This window comes from Castor canadensis, chromosome 6 (assembly GCF_047511655.1).
Source record: "Castor canadensis chromosome 6, mCasCan1.hap1v2, whole genome shotgun sequence".
Lineage (NCBI taxonomy): Eukaryota > Metazoa > Chordata > Mammalia > Rodentia > Castoridae > Castor > Castor canadensis.
This window is the reverse complement of record NC_133391.1, coordinates 78,166,431-78,172,430: the sequence shown is the minus strand read 5'-3', so window position 1 is coordinate 78,172,430 and position 6,000 is coordinate 78,166,431.

Below are 6,000 nucleotides of genomic sequence, written 5' to 3'. Positions count from 1 at the left end.
GTTTAGTTTGTGCTTATCTTCGAGGGTCTTTATTTCTCAATTCATTTTAAAGGATAGCTTTGCTGTATATAATAATTTTGGTTGACAATTCTTTACTTTCAAAGCTTGAAATACATCATTCCATGCTTTCCTGGCTTTTAGGGTTTCTGATTAGAGGTCTGAAGTGATTCTGATGGGTTTGCTTTTGTAAGTAAGCTATCTTTTTTGGCAGCACTTGGGTTTGAACTCAGGGCCTCATGCTTGCTAGGTAGGCACTCTACTACTTGAACCACTCCTCCAGCCACTATGACTTTTCCTATGAGGATTTCAATATTTTTTAAATCCCTAGTCTTAACATTTTCACTACAATATGGTATGCAGAGGTTCTTTTTTGGTCATGTCTATTTGAAGTTCTGTGTGACTCCTGTATGTATCTATCCATATCTTTCCCTAGATTTAAGGACGTTCTGCTATAATTTTACTGAATAGGTTTTCTGTGCCTTTAGTTTGTATCTGAGATCCTTCTTCCCCATGGATTCTTAGATTTGATCTCTCGATCATGTTCCAGCATTCTTGAAAGTTGTGGTCATGCTTGTTTATTATTTTTATTGCTAACTGGATATAATATTTCCTTAATATTGTCTTCAATCCTCAATAATTTTTCTTCTGCTTGGTCTAGTCTATTGGTGATGCTTTTCACTGTGCTTTATATTTGATTTATTAAATTTTTCTTTTCCGACCTTGTTGCTTGTTTTCTCTTCAGAATTTCAATATCCTTACTGAATTTGTTGTGTTAGTTGCTTCCTTATCGTGTCTTGAATTGATTTCCTTACTTCACTCAGCTGTGTGTTTGAATCCTCTTTGAGGTCATTGATCATTTTTAAAGGTAGACTTTTGAATTCTTTGTCTCTCTTTTCAGCCAGTTAATACCTTTGGGTTTGGTTATTGAGGTGTTATGAGCTTTTGGAGGAGTTATATTGACTTGCTCTTTCATATTTCTTGTGTTTCTAGGTTGTGATTTACATGTCCCTTGGAATGTATTTCTCCTCCAATTTTATTCAGTTGACTACTTAGTGATCAGAGTTCTCTTGAGGGCTCAATCTTCAGTGCTATTCAAAGAAGAGAAGACAAACCACCATTCAACAACAATTGCATTCAGTTTAGAAATTTCCTTTGTGTACTGGGAGCCAATGCTGGCCAGAGGAGCCTTGAATCCTGTGAGTAGGCAGGTTTCCACTTCCTTCACAGGCCTTCCCAGTTTGTGCCCCTAAGGCAGCAAGCATCCAAGCCTAATGAGGAAGCAAACAGAGCACCAATTTCTGCACTGCATGGGGAGAAATGAAGGAATCAGGCACTTTGCCTGAGGTCTCAGCACTTTCAGACTCCACAAAGCAGTTCATCATGCTGTGAGATGAAGGAGGTTGGGGAAATTGAGTGATCCTTGGGACTCAGGCTCACAGTTCTTGGTCTTGCTTGGCAACAAACTCTATTCAGCCAGGAGGTAACTCCTGGAAACTGAGCAATTAGCTAGCCACAGCTCAGAGCTGTTTCTGCAGTGATCCTCAGGCAATGACCCTCACTCCTCATCACACAGGGGCCACTGGCTGACAAACCCTTCTCTGCTCTAGCTCCCTGCTGCTTAAACTTCTCAGTGTGTCCATAGCAGACACTTCTCCTCTGCATAACCACTTCTTATGGATGTATCCTGCCCAGATACTGTGGTGGGATATCCCCAGGCTCTCTGGGCCACAAGTGTTCCTTGTTGTCAGGTTCCCAGAATATCTCACTCTCAAACAATAGGCTCCTTCTCAAAAGGGTGCTTGGCTATAGCACACCAAGACATGGAGAGCGAAAAATGTCTTTCTTTTCCAGTGCTAGCCTGCCACACAGGAGGACTAACTATTATACCAAATCTCCAGACTGGGTTTCATACTTGTGAGAAATGTGGGCTTATCCTGTCATTAGTTCTGCCAGTCTACTGTCACCAGGTTTGGATGGCTTATTTTGTGATTGTGGTTTCAGCTTCCTCTCTCCTCATAGACTTGGGGGTTAGACCTGTGAATTGTTTCCTACTTTGCTCTGAATCACCTCTGTGTTTCTCTGTGTTTTTCAGCTGCCCTGTCACCTTTTTCTTGACTCCTGATGCTCTTCCTCTCTTGTTCTGTTTAGAATATAGTCTCTCCTTTGTGACCCTAACTTTTTCATTAACAGGGTCACATGAATGAAGCGCATAATCTGCCAAAATGCTCCACCTCTAGGGCTTTTTTATTCTTGATGATCTATTAGCTAGTCCCCAACCTGAGATTCACTTGATATACTGCACTTTTTGTTGGAGTAACTATCATTTTCTTTTTCGAATATTCCAATTGAAAAACAACTTTTACTTATCTCACAATTATCATTTCCTATGTGTTTGAGTAAATTAAATATATTTTAAGTTCTTTTCATGTTGTTTGGAATCTCTATTTCTTATGGTATAGAAACAAGTCTCTCAATTATTGAGTTTAATTATTTAATCTGTTTTTTCATGGTGTTGTTCTTCCTCATATTCTTGGTGACTTTATTGACTATGTTCTGTTGTAGGTTTCCTTCACACTAGTACTAGTATTCATAGTCTTGGGGTAGGGAGGAAGGAGAATGAGGGTCTTGAGGTAGTTTCTTCCCTGGCGTCTGAAAAATCAAGCTTTAATTGAGAAACTTGTGTCAACTTGGATACACATATAGAAGCTTGCTAGGTACGCCAAGTTCTAAAGATAAATTTGAGGTGGGTCAAAGCCCCCTTGGGGGTCACTGCTCTGCATTTACTCTATGAGGTAAAATTCTCAGAGAATTCTCAGAGACTGTCACTTCTTTATTCTCATGCATCTTATTATCCACAATGGAAGCATTCTTTCCCTGGACATCAATAGTGCCCAAAATAGACACTATATAGTGACTAACACCTAGTGTCTTTCCCCACTTCTGCCATGAGATCTAAACCTCAACCTTCTCTTGGTGTAAAAGGAATCCATATGCTTTGATGACACTGGTTTTTGAGACTCTTGAAGAGTGTGAGTTCTAAAAGTGTTTGGGGTTTGCTTCCTAGAAGTGAGCAGCAAGGCTCAGCTGCATGAGGTGTCCTAGAATATCCAAAAATAGCTACATGACAAAGAAAATTCACTGCAAAGCAATTCTGTGTTGTGCACTGAGCTGACCAGGTAGAACAAGGTGATAACCTGGATGGTAACTTGGACTAGAACTCATGACTGTTTTATCTTTGAGACCTCAAAGCCTTGGATGTGTAAACACAGAAGTATGGAACATGGAACTCTGATCTATACTCTGAAGTGACAGTTCCAGTCAGCCACAAGCTGGTGCTGTTTTAAAAATAACTACAAGCCACCTCAATTTGCCATGTTCATCCTACCCCTACGGACTTTTTCCAGACTCCCTCCCATTTTTTGAACCATGCAAAGAAAAATACTTATGCCAGCAGCATCCCCATTCTCTTGGTCTGATTGAACTCAGCCTTTGTGTTTCATTTCTCTCTGCTACTGTTCAAATGTAGAGAATGGATAGAGAAATGTCAGTGGACATTTGTTCATAAGAAGTTCTCTTTCTATGCATTTGGGGAATAAACATGACTGGGACCTGGTTCCAGATAAATTGGTGTGAGAGGTTTCTGACTGGAATTTCAGGAACAAGTGTATCAAAGACAGCAAAAGAAAAATGACTCATCACATTCAAGGGATACTCAACAAATTTAATAACTGGTTGCTTACAGAAACCAGAGAAATGAGAAGACACTAGAATGAGACATTCGAAGTCCTGAAAAAGATCATCATCTAAGAAGTCTATATCCACCAAAGGGAAAGAAAAATTAAGACATTATTTAGATAAACAAAAACTAGTAGAATCCATTGTTAGCAAACCTGCCCTACAAAAAATATTAAACATAGTCATGTAGGGTAAAATAAACTGAAATTAAAGAGTAACTAATTTACATGAAGAAATAGATGTGTATGTATAGTATAAATGTATTTTTCTTGGTAAAATTTTGTTTAAAAGACAACTGCTTGGGGGGAGGGGTGATAGAGGAAAATGATGGAGGGGTGAATTCAACCGTGATCTATTGTAAAAACTTTTGTAAATGTCACAATGTACCCCCTAGTACAACAATAATTTTAAAAACAAGGAGCACTTTTTGGTGGGAACTCAGGGCCTTATACTTGCTAGGCAGGTGCTATACGACTTGAGCCATTGTTGGTGGGAATACAAATTAGTACAACCATTATGGAAAACAGTATGTAGATTCATCAAAAAGCTAAAGACAGAACTGCCATATGATCCAGTGATACTGCTCCTGGGACTATAACCAAAGGAATGTAAGTCAGGGTACAATAGACACACCTGTACACCTATATTCATTGCAGCACTATTCACAACAGCCAAGCCACAGAAACAACCCAGATGTCCTACAACTGATGAATGGGTCAAGAAAATGTGATTCATATACACAATGGAGTTTTACTTAGCTATAAGGAATAAGAACAACATGTTATTATTTATGTGGTTTGAAGGTAAATGGATGCAATTGGAGGACATCATGTTAAGTGAAGTAAGCCAGACTCAGAAAGACAATGGCCATATGTTTTCTCTTATACATGGAAGATAGATCCAAAAGATAAACATAAACACAAAACAAACATGATCATATACAAACTCTAATGTAAAACATGTTTGTAATAGTGGAACTACTCTGTGGATCTTGGGGAAGGAAAGGAAAAGAGAATGATAGAGCATCTATGGCATCATAAAACATAACATCTGTGAAATTAAAGGATGTAAGTATATGTATTGAATATACTTGTTGAAAATGGGGGGGTGGGAGGTAAAGGGGTAAGGAAAGGCAATGGAAGGGATTGAATGGACCAAAGTAAAGTATACTCACAGCAGGGATACAATGAGAAACTCCTTTGAACATTGACTTAAATATCAATAATGAAAGACAGGACTGAAAAATAGACAGTGTATTGAGTGTGGGAGGGTACTTGTGAGGGGAGAGGGTGAATGAAGGAGATTAAGGTGAGGGAATATGGTTGGTGGACTTATATGAATTTATATACTTATGTGAAAAAGTACAAAGAAACCTCTTGTAATTGCTTTAAGTGGGGTGGAGAGGAGGTCGAGGGGGAGAGTGGGTGGGGATGATCTACTATTGTACTTTGGTTAGAAGTACAATATAAGCCTGTTTGGAATTGTCACAATGAATCCCCTCTGTACAATGAATATATCCTAATAATTTTTTAAAACTTAAATAAAATAATGAGGTAAAAAAATAAAGAAACAGAAAACATAACAGTAAACCCCCAAAAGACAACTGCTTAAAATATAACTTTTATTGATTGAATACATTCTATATAATCATAAGTCTTAATAATACTGATGCTATCAATCACATTTTATAAAAAAAGTAACTGAAACTCTGAGTAATCAAATAATTTGTTCAAATTCACATAATTAGCAGAAAATAAAGCCAGAATTAATAATTTAGTATATGTGGTTTCATATAGACTATTGCTTTCTTAAAGTATTGCAATATTTCTCTTTGACTACAATCTTAGGATGGTTTTGATTCTCTGCAGAAAGATTTTATTTCATATAAGTATTTTTCATTAAAAACAACCGATCTAAAAATAAAATAAAATAAAAGACAACTGCTTAAAACAATAATCATGAATCTAAGCTCATGGGTACATAATTTGTAAGAATGTAACTCATGTAATAATTAACATGAAGGAGCAGAAGGGAACAGAGCTATATAAAAATAAAATCCTATGTACCCTTCACAGGATTCATAACATTTAAGATGTTAATTTTAATAACTAGGGAACCCAATAAGAAAATAACCCTCCATAGAAAAGTAAAAGCAATGGCAAGATAATTAAGATGGTACTTAAATAAATATGTATTTATTACAAAAGAAGACAATAATAGAGGAGGGACAAGACATAAGAGATGAAAACCAAAACAAAATGGCAG